Below are 25754 nucleotides of genomic sequence, written 5' to 3'. Positions count from 1 at the left end.
AAAGTGATTTGTGAGCTATTACATATTTCACAGGATAATAGAAATATTGTCCAAAATTAGTTTTTATGTTCAGTAGGGATAGCATGTTTAGTTTCTGCAATGGGTTTATTTAAGTTTGTGCACTTCTAAACTGTCAGTGCAGATAATGTATGGATTATTGTATAGGTCCCTTGGCAGTCTGTGGCACTGTGTGTTACGAGCACAATAATATACAGCTGTGTCCTCATTCTGAAACTGTTTGCCTTGTAGGATCACTGAATTACTTGAAACATCAGCAGTGAAACTGATTTTATTCTTCATTGAGTCACTGGTGCCTGTATCGCCAGAGCTACAGAACCAGCCAATCCATTCCAATGCTTTTCCAGTTGAATGTCGAATCCAGTTGGTACAGCCACCTGATGCAGAATATCCAGTTATCTTACAGGAGATAGAAAATGATTCCCCAGGCTTTACCACCATGCCAGCAGGCTGGTTCAACTCAATACAATTAGCACCTACAATAAATAAAAACTTGTCATTACATTGTTGCTTCAAAACCCTGTTTATGTTAAGTGGAACTGCAGTATCATTGATTATACAATATATATACAGACGTGTGTGTTTATATACTCACTGGGTGCAATAGCTAATATGAGCAGTAACACAATAATATACATGATCCTTATAGTAGTCTCTCCAGTGGGTCCTGTGACTCTGAACAGTATACTGTTGTGTTAAGACCTCTTTATTATAGCTTTGTGCCTCAATTTACATGACAGAATGAAGGACATTTGCATAGTTGCATAGTTTTATATTAGCTAATTAAAATGTCCCATAGTGGTCAATAATGCAGCCTTTTTTTCTCGCAGAGAAACCATCAAGAAATTATTTTCTCTTTGTTTATCTTTGACATCTTTTAAAGAACAAAAAGAAGACCATTGTTTGTTATGAATCATTTACAGATCACTGTGCAGAAACAAATAATTATTTGAAAAATACACAAATAAAGCCTGTGATGTATTAATGACCTTGAGATAAACAGCACCTATTCGATCTTTCAAATTAAGGTATTTTATTTTACCAAAGGCATCCAGAATCACAAACATTAACTTGTAGTAACAGAAGCTAAATTATGTGTAAAAATAAGAGCATATTTTATCTGAGAACCGGCTCAAAGTGTCTAAAGATGGATAGACATTTTATTTAAAAATGCAGAGTGAAAAGTCACTGTGCACTGTAAACAATTTTACTTAAGAAAGTTAGAATTAATTTGCAGAGACTCGTCAGAAAGCCAAAATTTCATCTATTTGACAAGAGTGCCACCTCATGGAAATATAGCAGTATATGGAGAATGAAGATCAACCATTAAAAATGTTTAGCTCATTGTGATTATAAAGGTTTAATTAAAAACCGACACAAGCTGTGAAGTCCAAAAGTGAAAGATTAAATATAGTTTGTTTTCCAATAATTTTATTGTACAAAAACTTTTATTACTCAAATAATATTTCAGCATTATTATTCTGAAATGAGGAAGTGGTTTTTGTATTGCTTTGACCTTAAACTCATTCACAGTGAGTCCCTGGCACAGTAATACACAGCTGTGTCTTCAGTCTTTAGACTGTTCATCTGTAGATACAGTTGACTGCTGGAGTCGTCTCTGGACACTGTAAATCTTCCCTGAAATGACTGGGAATAGGAGATTGGAGAGCTGGATGTACCGATGTATGCAACCCATTCCAGTCCTTTACCGGGAGCCTGTCTAACTACAGCTACATAGTAGCTGCTGAATGTAAATCCAGAAGCGGTGCAGATCAGTTTAAAAGATTCATCAGGTCTTTTAACCACAGCTGGAGACTGAGTGAAGGTTTGACAATCAATCTCTGTTTGAAAAGATAATAAGAATTAAAACATAATTAAAATAAATATAAACAGATAAACACATTAAAATATTGCATTTTCAAAGCAAATATAAATAAATGCGAAGCATTGCTTAACAAATTCTCACTGACCATGTAAAAGTAATGTTAGCAAGAATGCCTTTATTATTGCTGTCATTGTTGATAGTCAGTAAGTGCAAACACAAATCAACATCTTTTGTGGCTTATGAAGTAAATACATCCTGGTTTTGCATTTATTTCTCCTCCCATCTGCATGAGCTATTTGTCTTTTATAAACACACAGCAAGTGAGGCGTCACTTTCATTACTCAGACACAAATAGAAACATATCTGTGGAAAATATGGCTTCACATACAGTGATAATCATCTGCATTTATGTAAACATTGTTGCCTTCTTACTTATTTAAAATATAGCAGAGCACAACATAAAATACAATGTTTTAAACATCAAGCACATTATTCATCACATCATCATGTGACGCCAGGCACGATGCAATTGTTTTTCTGTACGTTTTATGTTAGGGTACCAATATTTTTATGGTTAAACTAGGGCCTTTTGACTTTAAAATGTAATGAAGATATATATTGATGGTTACAGGCATAGAGATGGTCATTTTAGACTTAAGCCACAGATGTGACTTATTGACTTTTCACAAGTTTATAGGCTACATTTTTGGTACATTGCACATAAAAGGATATTCCTTTGAGGCTTCATAATATCATTTTCACCTTTTCAGTGAGTTTCTTTATATTGTGTGTTGATCATGCATTGCTTTTGCACAACACTGCAGTCTCTTTTGTCACTGTGGGTCTTTAAACTGATCATATGCAGATACACCTTCTTCTTACTGTTGTCTCTGGAGATGGTGAACCTTCCTTTAACAGCACTGGAGTAATATTTAGTCTGGGAGCTGCTGATTACTGCAACCCATTCCAGCCCTTTTCCTGATGTTTGTCTGTTCCAGCCCAACCAGTAGTCATCAAAGTCTAACCCAGAGGCTGTACAGGTCAATGTGTGTGATTTTCCAGATTCAATGATCACAGATTCTGACTGAATCAATGACTGACACCAACAATCTGCAAAATAAAAAATGTTTAAACCAGTTATGTAGATGTGTAGATTATATGCTAGGCCTTAAAACTCAAAACATACTTTGAGCAACCACATTATTGTAAATACCAAGATATTATGTTCTATGTTGCTAGCCTTAATTATTGTGGAGATGTTGATTTGTGCAGCGATACATTACAGGTGATAAGAATTTGAAGGAAAATGAATTGTTATAATCCAGCATTTATATTGAAATATTGGGTAACAACTTGGATGCTCACTTGTGGATTGTGCAATTGGTAAGGAGATATAAATTTTATTATTTTGTATGAGCTTTCAAAACTTAAAAACTGCAAAAGATCAGAATTTCTGTTTGTCTATAATAATCGTTGTCCTTATCCTTAACTTTGCCATACTAACAAATCAAATAATTGCATTGTTTAATCAAATAAATGAACATGACTGTGATGAAGCCCTAATTTAGTATATACGGTATAATAAAATTACAAATATGTAACAGACTTCTGTTAGAAAGAAGAGAACTCAGTCCATTTCTTGATTGTATAATATAAAGAAGGTTATAAAGAGCAACAAATAATGGATCTGATATTTACATACAGTAATGGCATGTTTATTGCATTTCCTTGCATGTTCAAAGCCTTATATACATGTATGTCCTCACATTACGTGCCATTGATCTCTTTTCAGCATCTAAACAGCTGACCCATCTAAGGAAACTCCTTCTTGTTGTTGATGGTTTTGGAACAGCTGTCTGTATTAAAGTTTTCACTGTGAGTCTCTTGCACAATAATAAACTGATGTGTCTTCTGTCTTCAGTTGACTCATATGCAGATAGAAATTCAAGCTGTCTTTAGATGCAGTGAATCTGCCCTGAACTGTCTGAGCTGAGCTCTTATCTGTATCTGAATAGTAATAAATGATCAATTCAAGTCTTTTCCCAGGTGCCTGACGGATCCAGAACATGTTAGTGCCACTCACACTGAATCCACTGCAGGCACAGGTCAGTATATGTGATCCGCCTGGAGACACAACTACTGACTGTTCAGATTGTGTGAGCACCTGAGAGTAAATACCTAAACACAGAGACATAAAATATCATTGCTTTATCTAATTCACCACATTTACATCAGCATGATTATATGTTACATAACATTATAATTTCAATATAATAACAAACCCAAACTCCAGTGATTTTTAAATATGCAAATAATATAAATACACTCACAGTTTACAGTTACCGAAAGCAGAAAAATCTTTATGAATAACATGGCTTCTCCCTTTCTCTTATCTAAACTAGATTAAACAATCATTTATCAGTCATTTTTATAGAAGAGTGAAGTGAGTTTTGCATTGAGGATGCATTTGCTCATGTGGGTGTGTTCAACATAACTGGTTCTTCTCAAAGAGAAAGGGAGCCCTCTTTTGGTGTCTAAAAATCATCCACCTTGTATAATGTTCACCCCAGATCATAAACCATAAACCTTTCAAACTTATAGTTTATTGATTTATAAAGTCTACAAGAATAACAAAAACTATTCAATGCCATTTTTACAATGCAATGAAACATCTAGGCTTATATTTATAGATACGGTATGTTTTAAAATAGTTTAATAGTAAAAAATGCATGTCTTTTATTATGTCAACAAATGTGTTTTTCGATAACAGAAAGTCTGCTTGTGTAACAGAGAGATTAATGTATGGGTTCTGTGTGTGTTTGTGGCACTGTGTGTTTCGTGCACAGTAATACACAGCTGTGTCCTCAGGCTGAAAATTTCTTCCTTGTAAAAACACTGTGTTTTTTGAAGTGTCCTGTGTAAAACTGATCTTGTTTTTAACTGAATCTTTAATTTTAATGTCACCACCATTACAGATCCATCCAAGCCACTCCAGTGCTTTTCCAGCTGGTTGTCTTATCCAGTGAATGCAGTAGCTTGATTCTGTTATCGTGCAGGAGATGGAGAAAGATTCTTGAGGTTTAACAATCATAGCTGGAGGTTGAGTGAGCTCAACACAGAGAACCCCACCTGAGAAAAACAATGAATGAATGTGTTATTAATAATAATCTCTGTTAACAGTTATGAAATTAATCTTATGTTAAAAGCATGATTGAAGCTCACTGGAAACAGCTGCTGCCAGCAGTAGTAGAGCCGATGAGAAGATCATGTTTGCAGTTTGTCTTTCTCTTACTGACCCATAGACTTTGCTTTTGTATAAAGAGCAGGTGGAGAATTTGCATACAGTACAGGCACAAGACACAGTTAGTCTACTCACAAGTACTTTAGCTCTTTACATTTACTTGATTATTTTATTGATTATTGTTAGCAAAGAAGAGGACATTTTTAAATGGAGGATTATTAAAGAAGACATAGTATTAATAAAACCAGATTATCATAGGTCATGCAGTCTCTGATTGACATATTTACAAAATATTTTATTTGTATATTTGTATTTAGTGTTGCCTTGTGCAGTTAAGTTTCTATATTCACTGCATTTATTAATTTTACTGGCTTTAAAGTAGATTGAGACAAATTTTAAATAAAGTCTTATAAATCTGGTGACACTTTTGTTGTGTGATGTTTTATTAGACTTAACTATTTTGACAGCCAGTGTGGTTTGACTAACAAGAGGGCAACCCTATGGGAAAATTACAGTATAATCTGAGCACCCACTGTACAGTATATAAATTATGGCATTGTAACTGGTAGTGACCATGATACTGATAGGAAACATTTTTAACAAGCATACATAAAAAATTTAATCTGTAATGAAATAAATGGGATTTTAATTTTCAATTTATGCCAATAATTTATAAGTTATAGTAGTTTTGCAGTATCTGCATCATACTGTACATAAACGGGGAACTGTTTTTGTATTATACTGACATTGGACTGATTCACTGTGACGCTCTGGCACAGTAATACACAGCTGTGTCTTCTGTTTTTAGTCTGTTCATCTGTAGATACAGTTGACTGCTGGAGTCGTCTCTGGTCACTGTGAATCTTCCCTGAACTGACTGGGAATAGTAGATTGGAGAACTGGCTGTTTCGATGAATGCAATCCACTCCAGTCCTTTACCAGGAGCCTGTCTAACCACAGCTACAGCAGAACTACTGAATGTAAATCCAGAAGGGGTGTAGCTGCTGAATGTAAATCCTGAGGCTGTGCAGATCAGTTTAAAAGATTCATCAGGTCTTTTAACCACAGCTTGAGACTGAGTGAAGGTTTGACAATCAATCTCTGTGGAACAAGATAAACAGAATTAAATTAAAAAACTGAAGTTCCTAAAGCAAAGCAAATATTCCAAAAAGCATCCTGATCAGCAAATGACATGTTTACTGACCATGTAAAAGTAATGTTAGCAAGAATGCCTTTATTATTGCTGTCATTGTTGACTGTTGAACCTTCTACAGTAACCACAAGTCAGTATGCGCAAACACACACGTGTGACTTGTGTGGCTTATGAAGAAAATACATCACAGTTTTGCATTAAACTCTCCTCCCATCTGCATAAACTAATTGTCTTAAAAACAAAGCCAAGCATAACATCTTTCAGTACTCAGATGCAGATAGAAAGCCATTTCTGTGTAAAATATGGCTTCATATAAAATGACAACAAAGGGGTTTGTCATCTTCATTTATGTGCCTCCTCACTAATTTATAAAAAGAACAAAGCAGAGCACAACGTAAAAAGACAGCATTGTAGATTTCAGCATTAATTTATCAGGTCACCAGCCTTTTTCACAGTGTAGAAACAAATAATTATTTTAAAAATACACAAATAATGTCTGTTCTGCATTAATGGCATTGAGATAAACAGCACCTATTTGATCTTTCAAATTCTGGTATTTTACCAAAGGCATCCAGAAACACAAACATTGACGTGTAAATGACAGAAGCTAAATTAAGCGTAAAAATAAGAGCATATTTTATAAGCTGATCTGAGAACAGACACAAAGTGTCAAAAGATGGATAAACATTTTATTTAAGTACGCAGAGTGGAAAGTCACTATGAACTGTAAACATTTTGCTCAAGAAAGTTAAAATTAATTCACAGAGACTCTTCAAAGAGCCAAAATTTCATCTATTTGACAAGAGTGACACCTCATGGAAATAGCAGTATATGGAGAATGAAGATCAAGCATTGAAATGTTTAGCTCATAGTGACTACGAAAAATGTTATTAAAAACAAAGCTGTATAGTCAAAAAGTGAAAGATTAAATATAGTTTGTTTTCCAATAATTTTATTGTACTTTTATTATATAAATAGTATTATTATTAATACTAGCATTATTATTCTGAAATGAGGAAGTGGTTTTTGTATTGCTTTGACCTTAAACTCATTCACTGTGGCACTCTGGGACAGTAATACACAGCTGTGTCTTCAGTCTTTAGACTGTTCATCTGTAGATACACTTGACTGCTGGAGTCGTCTCTGGACACTGTGAATCTTCCCTGAACTGACTGGGAATAGTAGATATGAGAACTGGATGTGCTAATAGTTGCAACCCATTCCAGTCCTTTACCAGGAGCCTGTCTAACCACAGCTGCCCAGTAGCTGCTGAATGTAAATCCAGAAGCGGTGCAGATCAGTCTGAAGGATTCGCCAGGTTTTTTCAACACATCTTGAGGCTGAGTGAAGGTTTGACAATGAACATCTGTAAAAATAAAATATTATAAAAATAATATTATGATAATATCATTGTTTAAAAAGTAACAAAATGACTTTACATTATATTAGAAATATTTTAATGACCTTTTGAACATAATATCATCAAGAGTAAATAAATGATAGTTGTCATTATTGCTTGATTCTTCTTTGTCATATCTACATGCACTGTTCAGAGTCAGTAAATACAGAGACACACTTCAAAGACACTTTGCTGCTTATCAGAAATATACCAGACAGTTTTGCATTAAAAGTACTGTGTAGAAGAGCTTTGCATCAACTCCACCTCCAGTCTTTCATTACTCCAGACCTGTGTGTATGAAAACGCTTTGCTGTGTGGGTTACGTTAAATTTGTATTTGATAATACAAACTGTTAATTGGGAAGTCAGATGTACAAACAGTGAAAAGTGTATTACGAATGTTTATGGCACAGTGATCTGTGTCTTCAGTCTGAAAATTCTTGCCTTGTAAAACACTTGAGTAAAACTTATTAACTGTTTCTTATCAAATCTTTATTGTAACCACGATCCAGTGAAAGCAATAGCATTATACTGAAATGTAAATACAATGTTGTGATTATTCTTGCGGTAAATCATACAATAAATTATGTGTTCCACATTACTGGAGCATTTACCTGTATTATTCTTTGAATTAATACTCACAAGCACATACACATTGACCTTACAAGCAGCTTCATATAATTGCTGTCATTCTAAGACAATGATTTACTGTACTATATAGCATATCTCTATAACCACCCTTAACATAAACTTCAACTTTTTTCGATTTAAAGAGTTTGGTCAATTCATGACTATATGCAAATATCCCATTTCCTGAACCAACCCTGACATTATCAATTCAGATCATTTTCACAGTTAGATGTACAGTGAATCCCCACAGAAGAAAAACTATTTGAGACACATCAGTTTGTGGAATTAAACTGTAGTTATTTAATATATTGAAAATATTTTTTCTAATAATCTCATTTGCTTAAATTACTCTGTTACTATTGTGAAACTAGTGTAAATAGGTTGGTGTTTAAAAAGAGCACGATGGTTTACTCATTTTGGTCACACACCACAAAAGGTGAGGTGGTGACTTTATGCGACACGCAGAGAAATAAATGCAACACTGAAAGAACCCAAATGAGAAGTCGCCTGCTTTTAAACACTTTGAGCAGCTTTGAGTGTAATCTCTAAACTAGTTTAGATTTCAGGGCGTTTCAGTTTTATTTAAGATTATGAAAGACATATTTGAGGTTCCTGTTCAATATTATCAGGGAAATGTGGCCGATGTAATGATTGACATCCCAGATTTAGACAATGTGGATCAACTGCCCGAAATGGTCTTTGTGAGGTACAGAGTAACAGGGAAAGACTACATGTGCTGTTCTGTTTTCAACATCATGTTCTGTAACTGCTTGTTTTTGGGCTGCGCTGCTTTGATATGTTCATTAAAGGTAAGTAAGATTTGCACATATGTGCCTTTCTTAAACAATATGTCATACTAAACTGAGTCAGTTAAGTGTCTCTCTCTTGTTTATGTTACTGGTAGGCAAGAAACAAGATGGATGAGGGAGACAAGGTTGGAGCTCAGAAGTACAGCCGATATGCATGTAGGACCAACACAGCAGCTGTGCTAGTGACCATCCTGGCTCTTACATTGTTCCTATCCCTTAGATTTAGTGTTTTCTGAACATTCCTTAACAGGCTCATTATGGACCCTCTTCTTTGGTGTTTTTTTTTTAAATGCTTTGGTTGGAAAAGTTAATAAAGATGGACATGCTACCGGACATTTGGAACTATTTTGTGTGTATTTCTCAACATAAATTGTATTATACTTTCCTATGCTATAAAAGTGACAATTATTACCAACAATAAGATTTTTATAAGAAAATCGCATACCTTCATCTAAAATAGTTTTTCATAATAAAAAGTTCTTTATTCAGTAATTTCTGCACACAATCAAATATTTTTGTTTTATACAAATAGTAGTTCAGTGTATAATGTTGTACATGAATGAGGAAGTGGTTTTTGTATTGCTTTGACCTTAAACTCATTCACTGTGACTCTCTGGCACAGTAATACACAGCTGTGTCTTCAGTCTTTAGACTGTTCATCTGTAGATACAGTTGACTGTTTGAATTTTCTCTGGACAAAGTAAATCTTCCCTGAACTGACTGGGAATAGTAGATTGGAGAGCTGGATGGATGGATGATTGCAACCCATTCCAGTCCTTTACCAGGAGCCTGTCTAACCACAGCTGCCCAGTAGCTGCTGAATGTAAATCCAGAAGCGGTGCAGATCAGTCTGAAGGATTCGCCAGGTTTTGTCAACACATCTTGAGGTTGAGTGAAGGTTTGACAATGAACATCTGTAAAAAACAAAAACATGATAATACATCAAAAAGTCTTCAAAATGTAAAACTAGAGTTCATTCCACAAGTAATTTATTCATGACTGCATTATTATTTAGAAATTATTTACTAACCATATAAAAATAATATCATCAAGAGTAAATTAATTATTGTTTTCATTGTTGCTTGATTCCCCTTAACAGTAAATCTCTCAACTGTATACAGTCACTTATAAGAAATACAAATGATAGTTTTGCATGAACTCCTCCTCCGATCTGTCATTACTCTACCATCTGATGGTTGCCCCCAAATAAAAAACACGCTATTTATTGTAATTAATATGAAAATGTACTTGAATTATTGTGTAAGTAGTAATTGTGTAACTATACAAACGCAAACATGGCATATAAATGCATTTAAAGATATAGTTTACAGCATTCACCCTCAAGTTTTTAAAACATGTATTTCTTTGTTTTGCTGAACACAAAAGAAGATATTTGTTATCAAGCAAGAAACAGAAGTACCATTGACTTCCATAGTTGGAAAAATACTCAAAAACAGTTTTGTTACAAACATTGCTCAAAATATTTTCCTTCGTGTTCAGCACAACAAAGAAAATGAAAAGTTTGTAACAACTTGAGGGTGAGTAAATGATGACAGATTTTTTTTACTTTTGGGTTTGGCTAATTCAGAGTCAAATAGTGGGAAGTAACCTCTGATTCAGTTTTCATCATGTTTCTCTATTTTCATGAGGACATTAAAGCAATGTGTTCCTTGCAGATAGCCATACCCACACACACAAACATGTGTTTGCTTAAATTTCTTTGGAAATAGTGTAGCAGATGGGCTATAGTCTTTAAAAAGAACATACTGGTTTACCACAAAATTAGGTCGCATATTTCCACACCACAAAGAGGTGAGTTGAAATCGAATGACTTTATAGGACAAACAGAGAGAAACATCCAACACAGAACACAATGAGTCCTCGGCATCTTTTGAACACTTATGAGAAACTTTGAGTGTAATTTCTAGAGAAGTTTGGACTCATGGCTGATTCATTTTCAATGGAAGACACATGTGAGATTCCTCAGGATTCTGCTAGGGAAAGTGTGGACAGTGAAATGATTGAAATTCCAGATTCAGACAATGTGGAGCCACCAATAAAAATAGTCTTTGTTAGGTACAGAGCTAAAGGCGAAGACCATATGTGTTGCTCTGTTTTCAACATCATGTTTTGCAACTGCTTGTTTTTGGGATTGGCTGCTTTAATATGTTCTTTGAAGGTAAGTGAGCATATGTCTGTCTGAACTCCAAATCATATCTAACAGAGTAAGTTAAGTTTATTTTTCTTGTTTGTTACTGAAAGGCAAGAAGGAAGATGAACGAGGGGAATGAGGTCGAAGCTCAAAAGTACAGCGGATATGCATGTGCTACCAACACAGTAGCTGTGATAGTGACTCTTATTGTGGTTATTCCCATACTGCTCTTCAGTTTGGTTAATTTTTACCATATTACTTCTGAGTTGACCTCAGTGGGCTCATATAATTCTGAATCCTCATCATATAAGTCGTCTTATGACAATGCTGGCGTTGACATTCCAGATAGAAAATCTAGAAATAATTATAAATCACAGATTAGACCCTCATTCAACTCGAACAGACCTCAACAACCCTCATACAATAATGTCAGACATAACTGGGGGAGAGTAAAAGGGAGGAAATAAGGGTGCTACTCTAAGGTTTATCTACAACATTATTGCAATCGATCATCTGCAACTGAATTATCTGTTAAGTAAAACATTACAATTAGTTTGATGGTTGAAATTTTGAGCATTTTAATTTTCAATCGTGTACAGTTAGTATTCCATTCAGACTTAATTCTTTAACATTTTTCATAATGTTGAAAAAGAAAATACATAGACAGGAGAGATACTGTAAGGAAATGCAGATATTTGTGTAATATAAAGAATATGGTAGAAACGCAATTTTTTCTATTTGTCATAAGATGTACATTACTAACTTGGTCAGTATTGCTTGTTTGTAACCTTTATATTACACAAGTATGCAAACAAAGCTTTTTGCATGTAATACTTAAAAAATTATCTGTTGTAAATTATGAAACATAAGGCAAAAAACAACTGCCTTACATGTTTTCTTTTATTCTTAAATGAGTAGCTTTATAAATAAATGTGCAATGGCCAATTGTATAGTGTTTTTTTTACAAATGTATTCCAGGATGTTTTACAGTATAAGCTGTCACAAGTAAATAAAAGGTTTCAATTTTTGCAATTTTTAGTAACATTGTCTGAGAAGCCAAACACAAAAGTTTCCTGAGGGCCACACATCACTTAAATGTAATTTCAATAATATTCTTGTTATATTTCAAATGTAACTTTTCTTTAGTTAAATATCTTCCGTCACTGTTTTCTCACAGTTTGATCCCTTATGATCCCTATATGTTTAGTTCATGGTGAAACATTACACAACCACTTTAACATATTTTTTGAGCTACAATATTTTTACATTTATTTTGTGTGGACATAAATACCTTTATTATCTTTTTCAGAATACTGTTTATTGTGTAAAGAAATTGCTTGTTTTGATTGTACATGTTTAAAGTATGCTCAGAATTTATGTGGTCTTAACTAAACAATTTTATATATTTTAAATGTTTGTACATGTAAAGCCTACCTGAATTACATTTTATGTTATGAGAATAAAATAATGCCAAATGCATGAATGTAGTTTTATTTGTAATTTAATCATTAATATTGCAACAATTATATGAATTATTTTAAATAAAGAAGTGCCCAAGTTTATGTCCAGTGAGTATTAGAGAAAATGATTTATTTCGTAATGTAATTTCCCCTTCACTTTCAATTGTTTTACTTCAATGAAACATTATATTTTTGTGATTTTTTATGAAAGCTTAATAGAAGAAACATTATAAATTAACTTTGTCACGAACCCATCCCGTCTAGGGGGGGAAAGGTCCGATGACAAAATATTAAGAAGCTAAATATTATCTATATTATAAATCTAATATAAAATAGCATCTCTTCGGAAAGGGATAAAGGCCAAAATAACAAACATAACATGAATCTAACTTAATTTTAGATTATTAACTTACCTACAAAATTAAATAAAAATACAAAAGAATTACACTCTTCTCACCTCACTCCCTAACTAAGCAAAACCATGAGAAAAAGTAGTACAAACTAAAACAGCCATCCCAGACCTACAGCTCGTAAAGTAATTAATTTAACAGAGGAAACAATAATTGAATGAAATGACACATTAACAAGAATAAGAAACAAATAGAAAAATATTTACAAAACTCTGATTTCAACAGGAGCCGATCTTAGAGACTCTATAAAGAGATCCAACTCTTAAAGCTAATAACCGACAGTTGCTAGCCCACACATGAGTCACAATAGACTCTCAAAGAGGAGACAGGAGCTGGAGGGTAGAACGACCGAACGTGAGCTCCGCAACGCGCTCTACCGAAGCTCCCGCACACGGTCTTCTCTCGTGCTTTATCCCGTTCTCACTCATTAGCTGCAGGTGCTTCCAATCACGCGACACTGACAGGGATAATGAGAAAACAAGGGAGGGGAGAAAAACACATATAGAACAAGGCAATTTTACAAAGACATCACCTCTCTTAACTTTAAGTCCCAGGACGTAACAACTTTCTTTGCTCATATTTACCAAGGATGCCCAAACTTTTGAACCCCACTGTAGTATGTACTGTATTATCCACGTATTATTATGTACTGTGTATATTTTTATTAACTGATGATATCCTTACTTATTTCTAACCAAAAAGTCACACTTTATAGGAGTAAATAAATAAACACTGTAATTTGTCCTAATGTTTTTGTTATGATCTTGCTATAATTCTTTAGGCACCGCTATACCACCTTCGGTCCATCTTAGTCTACTAAACTCCATTTTGGTAAAACCAAGGTTGTACTTTGATCTTGGGTCAAATGAGCCAAATTTTCTCTTTAATTTAAGGATTACAGTAAGGAAGGGTGAGTTATGTAGTGTGAACTAAAGAGACCCAAACTGAGGCAATACCAATCTAAAGTGATGTTTTACTGCTATACTGTTGTTTCAGTAGTTCATGTGTTAATGTCAAAGCTTGAGCTGGAGACTTGAGCCAAGCACACATTTTAACTTAAAGAAAGCATACAAATGTCATTGTGATGAAACATTAATAATGACTATATAACAAATACAAATTGTGTACAAATACAAAATACTCAAATTCAGTTGTGAAAACCGTATGTATTTTAATGATGATGTTTTTGTACAGGGAGGCTGTTCGTTTCTGTCACTGTGATATCTGGCACAATAATACACAGCTGTGTCTTGAGCTTGCATATTGTTTCCTTTTAATGTTATTGTATTACTGGAGGTGTCTCTGGTGATGCTGAACCTGTTTTTTAGTGAATCTTTGTAGGCTAAGACTCCATTAGAATATATCACCCCAATCCACTCCAGAGGTTTTCCTGCAGGTTGACGGACCCAGCCTGTACCATAGCTAGTAACTGAATAAGAGACTTTACAGTCGATAGTTAGAGAGCCATCGGGCCGAACGGTCAATAACTCAGGTTGAGAGAGTTCATCTGCATTAATACCTGTTAGAAATGCAGAAAACAGTAACAGAATAAGCAGACATATAATAGGATATTGATAAAAAACAGAGAAAAAATAATTAAAAAACTACTTACAGTTTACACTTGCCAAAAGCAACACTAAAGCTTTAGTGAGCATGATGTACGTGTACAGTGTAAATGACTTGAAGCTGTTTGTCACTGCCTATACAGAGAGACTTGTGCCCACTGTTTACATATAGAACAGAACATTTACATACACAGAGTTAATGAACCCTGCTGTTTCAAAGTAAAAAGGTTAGGATTTTATAAAAACATTTCACTGTCCTGGAGTTCAACCATTTTCCACTTAGGATTACAATACACAGATTAAAGAATGAATACTGAATCAAAATCTAGAATAAAGGATTTAGGTTGAATTATTGTAATCTACATTGCCAAAAGTTTTGGGACACCCCTTCAAATCATTGAAAGGACATTTTGGACAATTTTATGCTCCCAATTTTGTGGGAACAGTTTGGGGAAGGCCCCTTCCTGTTCCAACATGACTGTGCACCAGTGCACAAAGCAAGGTTTATAAAAACATGGATGAGCGAGTTTGGTGTGGAAGAACTTGACTGGCCTGCACAGAGTTTTGACTCTTACCCAATAGAAGATCTTTGGGATGAATTAGAGCGGAGACTACAAGCGAGGCCTTCTCATCAATGTCTGACCTTACAAATGTGCTTTTAGAAGAATTGTAAATAAACACACTTCTAAACCTCTTCCAATAAGAGTTGAAGCTGTTATAGCTGCAAAGGGTGGACCAACTCCATAATAAGAATGGGATGTAATTCAGGTTCATGTGCTTATAAAGAAGGTGTCCCAAAACTTTTGCCAATGTTAAATTGTGATGGTTCAGGGCAATATCTTGTTTCTTTCTGATATCTTGATTGAACTTCATTTTCTAACAATGATCTAGCGTAAAAAAGGTTGTTGTGAAAGAAATTATAAAAGTGAAGTTAGTACTGAGAAAACAGGTCTTCATAAACTTTGTTTAATAATTTGTTTCATATGACAATGACATTTGGATTTTTTTGACACGTATTTTAGAGTAGGTGTCCAACAGTGCCTAATCATCTAGAGTCATTGTATAAGAAATTAATCAGAAGCACTTTAAATGATATTGGGCTGTGAAATATTGATGTTCCTGTGTGTGCATTGTACAAAAATAAAATAACTTAAAAATTAACCTTTCGAATTTATAAATTAACTTAAATGCATTTTTGTTTCACTTGGAATTTTGGGTTGTGTTTCTCATTGTGTTTTTGAACAGAAGTGCTTGTGGTTTACATCAGTGTGCTCTCTCGTGCACAGTAATACACAGCTGTGTCCTCAGTCCTCATATTCTGTCCTTGTAGAGTCACTGTGCTGCTGGAAGTGTCTCTTGTAACTTGAAATTTATTTTTCAGTTTATCATTGTAATATGTGTCAGCGCTGCTACAAATCCTTCCAATCCATTCCAGAGGTTTTCCAGCAGTCTGTCGTATATAGTGAGTGCAGTAGCTGCCATCAGTCAATGAATATCCAGACACCTTACAGGACAGAGTCAAAGTCTGATCAGACCTCAGATTAATGGATGCAGGCTGACTCAGTTCAACACAGTGAACACCTGAAAAAAAAGAATTGTTAAAATTTTGGAAAACATTTTAGAAAGATGCTATAGTTTTTAATACTTACAAGACATCGCTGCAGACAGCAGCAAAAGCAGATATGAGTTAAACATGATTAGAGATGAGCTGAGCTACTGTGGATCAAACTGTTTATATTGACTGATGTTTAATACTTATGAGGCGGGATGTGTTTGGGGTTTATATTTGCATAAAGCACTTTACTGTGACTCTTTTTCTGGTCTAAGAAAGTCTACAGAATAACAAAGTTTAATAGCGTTGTAAGCGGGTGTGCCTCATAAGCCTTGAAAAGTGAAGCCTCTGGCTCTTTGATCGCCCCCTGGTGGCTGGCTGCAGTACAAGTCATAACCCTGCCCTCTCCATTCAAATGAATGGGACTCTGCTCTAAATAAAAAAATATTTACACTTCCAAACTATTTACAAAAGTTTCCGAAGGATGGTTTTGGTTCTTTCAAGTAGTTGTTATCAAGCTGATATATGTTCAAGTGTTCATTATTGTGGTAAGTTTCATTTTAGCTTGTAATTTGATGCTATAGAAACGGGGCGTGTCGTTATGTTTGGCATGGTTGAATTGGCCGAGCGAGCGTTTGGGCGGAAGTTTGATACCGCGGCTCCGCCTCTGGCTTCACGGACGATTCCTTCTGCACATGCCTTGGCTCCAAACTGACGTTTTTACGTAACATGCCGGCGACCGTGGTCGGACATTTTTGGCTTCAATTCATTACAATGGTGGGAGGCGACGTCGCGTCATCCATCTTTTTTACAGTCTATGGTTGTAAGTTAAGATCAAAGCAAAATATTACCATGTAGATTTTATTGAGTAGCCTAATTTACTTGTGGCTCTTAACTGAATACTTACTTGTGCACATCTTATACATAGACCTTGCATGCATTTCCAATTACCTGAAATGAAACACATGAGAATGTTTGTACAAACTTTAAATATTCCCATATAATTCAACTCATTACCATAGCTTGATTTAGGTGATTTAGTTTTATCAATGAATGCTCCAATTCTGAATTTTAAAGAATTGAATTGTAGAATTGTACAAAAAGTACATACGATTATTTCTTATATTTATAGTTTTAGGGCAAATGATGTGTATGGAATGGATACAATATTTTTAAAAACTTATAAAAGGGAACTTATTCTTCCAATTTTTAAAATGATTAATTGGTCTATAAAGGAAGGAGTGTTTCTGGATTTGAGTAAAGCATTTGATACAGTAAATCATGAGTGTTTGTAAACCCACTGTAAACTGCCAGATGTATGCTGATGAAACAATCATAAATTTGCATGCTAAAAATAAGGGTAACACTTTATTATAATGTTCATTAATTAACATTAGTTAACTACATTAGTTAACATGAACTAATGATGAACTGCACTTGTGCAGCATTTATTAATCTTTATTAATGTTAATTTCAACAATTACTAATACTTTATTAAAATTTTGTTAACGTTAGTTAATGCACCGTGAACTAACATGAACAAACAATGAACAGCTTTATTTCTATTAACTAACATTAACAAAGATGAATAAATACTGTAACAAATGTATTGCTCATGGTTTGTTCATGTTAGTTAATACATTAACTAATGTTAAATCATGAACATTATAATAAAGTGTTACCAAAATAAGAAGCAAGCTGCAAAAGAATTATCAGCAGAAATGAATAAAATTGCTAAATGGTTAAACAATTCTTGTTTACATCTTAACGTCAGTAAACCATATGTATGTTTTAACCGTATGTAAGTCTGCAAATAGAGATCCGGACCCAGATGTTACAGTAGCACGTAGAATGTTTATCAGTGGTTCAAAAGTATAAATATTTAGGTATACACTGAAATACTTCATTCACAACTTGCATTTAAAAAAACAAGTTAAAAAGGTGGCAATAGGATTAAATATAATTTGGTAAATTGTTGACATTCATTTAACCACTGAGGCTTTAAAGTTATATATTAATGCTATGATTTTATCACACATGAAATACTGTTTGACCAGTTGGACACAGACAAGTGGGACTACTCTACAATCATTAGAAAGTCTCTATATATTGGAAAAAGGTGTAATTCATATCACCATTGTAAAATTTTACCCTTTTGCATCCTTGAGGACATTTTTGTCTTTTTCAGTGTTGTTGTTTTGATAACTTTGCCTGCGTTAATGCTAACTGCATAAAATTTGCCACAGGTGTGCATTTTTATTGGAATTTTAATATTTTACCTTCATTTCCTTTAAAAAATCTATTTTCTACTAGGTACACAAAATACTTCCTCTCAGGACCTTTTGGACAAAAATGTCCCCATTGAAACCCATTAAAACTGCAAATTTTAATCCCGGTGTCATTCAACTATTAAATTATGCAATCTTTGTTAACAGGCTTTCATTCTGTTGGCAAGGCTTCAAAATTAAAATTTTTACTATTTTTTACCAGATGGTGACATTTTTTTAGGTTTGGCATATAAAGCAAATTATCGCTTTATTGTTGTTTTCTGCTTATGCATATGATAGAGCCAATTAGATATATTATGAAGCTATAATTGTGTGGATGTGTTGGTATGGATGTCAGAGTGTGGTTTGTATGTGTGTACTGAAAATGTTATGTGTGTGTGTGTGTGTGTACCTGGTAATTATCACGTTGTGGTGACCAATTGTCCCCACAAAGATAGGAATACCAGTATTTGTGTGACCTTGTGGGGACATTTTGAGGTCCCCATGAGAAAACAAGCTTATAAATCAAACAGAATGATGTTTCCTGAAAATGTGAAGTAGTAGAAGGGTTTCTGTGATGGTTGGGGTTAGAGAATGGGGTTGGTAAGGGGAATAGAATATACAGTTTGTATGGTATAAAATGCACTTTTTTGACATGGACATTTTTGTCTTTTATGGACCTGAGAGGTAACTTCTTTTTTTTTAAATCTGATACTGCATAAAAAATATGAATGCATAAAAATTAATGTTGTTGTTAATCATTGACATATCCAAGGCTGTAATACTCAAAGAAAAAAAATCTGCTTAGCATTTAGTAAATTGAAAATAATTAAAATTTTTGTTTTTTCATAAAAAACAGCAATGGCATTGTGTAAACAAACCAGCATTTAAAGGGTTAAAATTCTGAAAATTAATGAATGTTTGGTCATTGTGATTAGAGCTGATGTTGGTTAAAAAAATGGCATCAGTGAAAGTGGAAAAAATATTAATTTATAATATTTTTATGACACTTTTTGTACATGGACATTTTTGTCCCCTGTGAACCTATGTGTAACTTTTTTTAATTGATGCACAAACCTAATGACCAGGTTGTGTTGCCACACTGACCTGCCGTTTATCGGGGACATGATGAGCAGAGATCGCAGCAATGTCTACCTTAATGGTGGAGGGGGACAGCCTCCTTTCCAAGCGAATGAATCCAAGATGAATAAAAGCCAGTAGGTGAATAAGAGACATTATAGTTAATAGTTTAAATTTGTCACAATTTTGTTTTCATTGTAGCTTTAGGCAGTCCCATGTTCTGTGTTGGAAGCACATGGGCATTGTTTCTTTTTGTGTACCATGTGTACCATGTACCTACTGTTTGCATGTAAAAGATATTTGCATACATTAACATATAAATACAGACAGATGAGAAATCAAAGCATCTGTTTATATGAGGAGGCATCACGTAGTAAATCTGATTTGTATTATTCAGAGGAGACCGGAGATGTTTGTAACACATGTCAATTTTAACACTTCCAATTTCCCAATCAGTAGCAAGTTGCAAAATACCCTTCACATATGTTCAGTTTAGTCCTTTTTCCACACATGAGAAAGAGCCCTATGGCAGACACAGCAGATTTTAGAGGGAAAAACACATTTTGCGGTAGGAAAGTAACTTTATGACTTCATTTGATTTTGTGATAGCAATGCTTGCTTTAATTTTTATTCTGTGTCTATACAGATATTTTATATAAGTTGTTAGTGTTAAATGTTTTGTGTGTTAGCTGTAAGGTGAGCTAGTGCATGCGGCTACAAGACTCTTGGTAAGTTGTAAAATCAATGAAACATGTTTTACACGCAGTGTTAAATTTTTGCTGTGGCTGATTACTATTACAATAACAAATAGTATTTTTCGTCATAATTCACCCTTACACACCAATTCAGTTCAATTCATCTAAGGATGTAACGTGCTTGTGGGTTTGGAGGCTTGGTCTATAGATTAGCTTGAGTTGGCCTCAAGTAGCACTATTAGTATTTAAGTAATTTGAAAAACTGACACAATAATGTGAACTCAAGAAATACAAACTGATGTACTACTGCCACCTACTGATGTTTCAGTAGTTCATGTGTTACTGATATTTTTAATAGAGATGAAGGAAAACATCTTTGGCTCACTGTCCATAATGCAGAGTTGGAGACTCGACCTGAGCACCTGTCTACTCTTAAAGAAAGCAAAGTAAAGGAAAGTTTCATAATACAAGTGACAATACTGATTTTATGTAATAATTTTAATAATTTTTAATTAAATAATTTTATTTATTTTGTATTATAATTGTTGGTAAAATCGAATGTAGTTGTGAAAACCTGATGTATTTCAGTGATAATGTTTTTGTACAGGGAGGCTGTTAGTTTCTGTCACTGTGTTCTCTGGCACAATAATACACAGCTGTGTCTTGAGCTTGCATATTGTTTCCTTTCAATGTTACTGTATTACTGGAGGTGTCTCTGCTAATGCTGAACTTGCTTTTCAGTGAATCTTTATAATATAAGCTTCCACCAGTATCAATCAACCCAATCCACTCCAGAGGTTTTCCTGCAGGCTGACGGATCCAGCCTGTATAATAGCTTGTAAGTGAATAAGAGACTTTACAGTCGATAGTAAGAGAGCCATCGGGCCGAACAGTCAGAAACTCAGGCTGAGAGAGTTCATCTGCATTAATACCTGTTAGAAATACAGAAAAACAGTAACAGAATAAAGCAGACATATAATAGTATAATAATAAAAAATAACAGAGAAAATATAATTTACAGAAAATTATTTATAAAAAATAAATTACTTACAGTTTAGACTTGCCAGCAGCAGCAGTAAAGCTTCAGTGAACATGATGTAGTTTAAAGTGTAAATTACCTGAAGCTGTTTGTCTCTGCCTAAAGCGATCAGAGGAAAATAAACTGACTCATGCCCACTGTTTACATATACAGCAGAACATTTACATAAAGACAGTCAATGAACCCCATGTGTTTTGCAACAAGAAAGCTGAGATCTTATAAAGAGATATCAGCTCAGTGTTTTTTAAATAATATCTTACTGTAGCTCAATTGCTAAATCACTGCATTAGCAGCACTATAAGCTCAAGAGGTCAATGCTATGGGAAAGACATAAATAACTTTTACCTTAAATGCACTCTAAGTTGCTTTGGATGGTAAATAGATAATAGTAAATAAACTTATTTTAAATAATTATTATTTATAAATAAAATCCACTAACAATAAAATAATATAGATACCGTTTAAGTCAGACAAGAAACATGAGACGTTTACATCACTGGTTATTACATTACAAACATTGAGACATTTTTGTATGTTTTTATCTGCAATGACCTGACCTGAGAAAAGTTGCTAAAAGGCCAAATAGGCTACTTGAAAAAAATTAAGTAAGATTGAGTTTGAGAAAAACAAATGGCACACTGTAAGCCCGGATAAGTTGAATATACTTAAAAAAATGAAGCACACTTGTTGCCCTAAAAACTTTAAGTAATGATTACTTAAACATATAAACTGTTTTAACAACAATTTTAAGTGGAATAGACTTCTTCCAATATCCCTGCACTCTTAACCCAGATTAGTTGACATTACTAGAAATTTGTGAGGAAACCCCTTGCATATAACTTTAGTTTTTATCACTTTATATTACTTTTGATGTTATAAATGGTATTATAACACAGAATTGATGACTGATTTTAAGTCAGTCATTGAATAAACCTGATTCTCCACAGAAACACACACAAAACTGTGTTTTTGACATGCATGGTCAGTACTGTGGAGAGAAATACAATAAAGTGTTCTGAACAGGGTTCATGTACGGAAAGACTGATCACCTGAATGGTGACTTTACAAAATTATAATTTACAACAAAACAACCTCAATAATAAAAGAGCTTAAACCTCTATGACATTTTATAAAAAATATTTAAGTAGTGAAAGTCTTATCAGTTTTTATTCTGTGAAAAAGCAGAAAATAATCAAAGTATTCAGGCGCAAAGGATTATGGGTATTCCTCACAACATGAACTAATAATTTTAAGTTCATTCTACTTGAATGTTTTAATTTAATGGATTTTGTAAGCTTAAAAGTTAAATCAACTAAACATTTTTAAGCTTTGGCTTCAAAACAGAAAATATTAAGTGATGTTTATTTGATTGTTTAAGTAAAGACAATATCAGGGTTAAGAGTGCACTTTGATATTTTGTATAAAACGCAATGACATTTATATGAGAAATTAACACTTAAGTGCTTGTGGTTTACATCAGTGTGCTCTCTCTCGTGCACAGTAATACACAGCTGTGTCCTCAGTCCTCATATTCTGTCCTTGTAGAGTCACTGTGTTGCTGGAAGTGTCTCTTGTAACTTTGAAATCTACTTTTCAGTTTATTGTTGTAATTTGTGCTACCATCATAACAAATCCTTCCAATCCATTCCAGAGGTTTTCCAGCAGTCTGTCGTATCCAGTTAGTGCAGTAGCTGCTATCAGTCAGTGAATATCCAGACACTTTACAGGACAGAGTCAAAGTCTGATCAGACCTCAGATTAATGGATGCAGCTTGAGTCAGTTCAACACATTGGACACCTATGGTAAAAATATGATGTGATTAATCATTTAGAAAAAATACTGAAGAAAAGCTTTAGCTCTTAATACTTACAAGACATCACTGCTGACAGCAGCAAAAAGAGATATGAATAAAACATGGTTAGATGATCTGCTCTACTGTAGGTCACACTATTCATATTGACTGAAGTTTATACTTATTAAGGAGGGGTATATTTGCATAAACCACTTCATTGTAACTCATTCTCTATTTTGAAAAGGTCTGGAAGGTAACAAAAGCATGAAATGGTGGCAGGTGGCAGTTGTAGCCTATAGTTGATAGTTGTTAGGCTTGTTCAAGTCTTACAGCCGGCGGGTTGTAATTGTGGTGCCCTTGAGAAGAGGTCTTACCCTAATTGTTCCCCAGGTGCTGAGATAGCTGCCCACTGCTGCGGGTGTGTGTGTGTTCACGACTTGCAGTGCGTGTGTTCACTACTCACTGGGATGAGTAAAAAACTTTCTGAACAAAAATACATTTTGACACATAATTGTGAAAACAAAACGAGAAAAACGAATCGCTCAACCCTGTGCAACAATGTAAACGGTCCGTGTTACAACTAAACCGGTGTTAGTTATTGCCCTGCACACCCCTATATGTAGAAAAAGGTATAGCATTTTGAAATGTAGAGTTTGAATTCATTTAACAAAATGTTGTTTTGGCCAGAATATTAAACATTTGATTAGGTGTGTGTTGTGTTTTGCTGTGTTACGAGTTTAGAAAAAGTATTTTAAATATTGGTAAACGCTTGTTAGCAAATGAAGAAAACTGTAATTTTGGATAGTATGCTTATACAACATAGTGATAGAGCCAACAGTAGTTTAAAAAACAGCCGTTTGTTTACAAAATTGCAAAAAATAAAATAGTACCATCAACTCTCCCTCTCGCTCAAACTTCTGAAGTCAGGAATGATGATTTTACTGCACACCGAGGTCAAAGTGCTGCAAATTAAGTGCTCTTCCACCATACAGTATAGTTCTCATGTTTTATCCGTAAAATCACCATGTTTTATTTTGTGCCACCGTTACTCGTTTAACTACTCATGTAAACTCAGGTACCTGCCTAATCTTTATTATTTATTTTTATTCACCTTTATTTAACCAGGAGGTCCCACTGAGATTCAGAATCTCTTTTACAAGAGAGACCTGACCGAGGTAGCCCCCAAATCACAACAAATGCATACATAACAAACACCAAATTACATTTTCAGGATAAAAGAAGTACAAAATATTCATATATAAATATAAAACACAATGAGACTCTTAAGAGAAACAAGAACATGTCTCCATCACAACACTCTTTACAGTAGTTTTAAATTCATTTATGGACATAAGGATTTCTAACTTTAGCTCTTTTTGCAGATTATTCCAACCCCAAGGTGCTAAATAAGAAAAAGCAGTTCTTCCCAATTCGGTTGTAACTTGTGGCACATTTAAAAGCAACCACTTTGAAGAGCGTAGCTGGTAGGTACCAGAGCAGACAGAGAGAAGGTTACAAATGAACAGTGGAAATTTGCCAACTATAGCTTTATAAATAAAGATATACCAGTGCTGTTGTCTACGAATTTTAAGTGATGTCCAACCAACTAAATCATAAAGAATGCAGTGATGGGTAAAAGACTTTGTATTTGTTATGAATCGTAGAATCAACATGACGCAGGATGGAAAATGCAGCATGCATATATACAGTAATATATCTCCATAATCAATTACAGGCAGAAAAGTAGCTTCCACAAGTTTCTTCTTATCACTAAAAGTAAAGCAAGATTTGTTTCTGTAATAGAAGCCGAGCTTGTCTTTAAGTTTCTTAACTAAAGCAGTAATGTGTTCATTGAAGGAAAGCTTATCATCTATCCATATCTTTAAAAGTATTGGCAAAGTAAATGGCAGTGTGATTATATAAGTAACATTGATTTTATTTTAATATTTTTAATAAATAATGAACTTATTGTTGCAGTTAATATTATTTATGTTATTTATATATGTTTGAATTTAATGCCAATTGTGAAAACCTGATGTATTTCAGTGATAATGTTTTTGTACAGGGAGGCTGTTAGTTTCTGTCACTGTGTTCTTTGGCACAATAATACACAGCTGTGTCTTGAGCTTGTATATTGTTTCCTTTCAATGTTATTGTATTACTGGAGTTGTCTCTGGTGATGCTGAACTTGCTTTTTAGTGAATCCTTGTAATATAAGCTTCCACCACTATGGATATACCCAATCCACTCCAGAGGTTTTCCTGCAGGCTGACGGATCCAAGCTGTGTGACCGCTAGTAACTGAATAAGAGACTTTACAGTCGATAGTTAGAGAGCCATCAGGACGAACAGTCAGAAACTCAGGCTGAGAGAGTTCATATGAATGAATACCTGCGGAAAATACAGAAAACAATAACAGAATAAGCAGATATATGATAGGATAATGATAATAAATAACAGAGAATAGAAAACTGGAAAATAACAAAAAAAAAATGTTTTTATTAATGTTATAAAACCTACTTACAGTTTAGACTTGCCAGAAGCAGCAGTAAAGCTTCAGTGAACATGATTCACTTTAAAGTGTAAATGACCTGAAGCTGTTTGTCACTGCCTAAAGCGATGAGAGGAAAATACATAAACTGACTCATGCCCACTGTTTACATATAGCA

This window comes from Misgurnus anguillicaudatus, chromosome 19, assembly GCF_027580225.2.
Source record: "Misgurnus anguillicaudatus chromosome 19, ASM2758022v2, whole genome shotgun sequence".
Classification (NCBI taxonomy): Eukaryota; Metazoa; Chordata; class Actinopteri; order Cypriniformes; family Cobitidae; genus Misgurnus; species Misgurnus anguillicaudatus.
The sequence above is the reverse complement of the archived record's forward strand: the minus strand, read 5'-3'. Positions refer to the sequence as shown.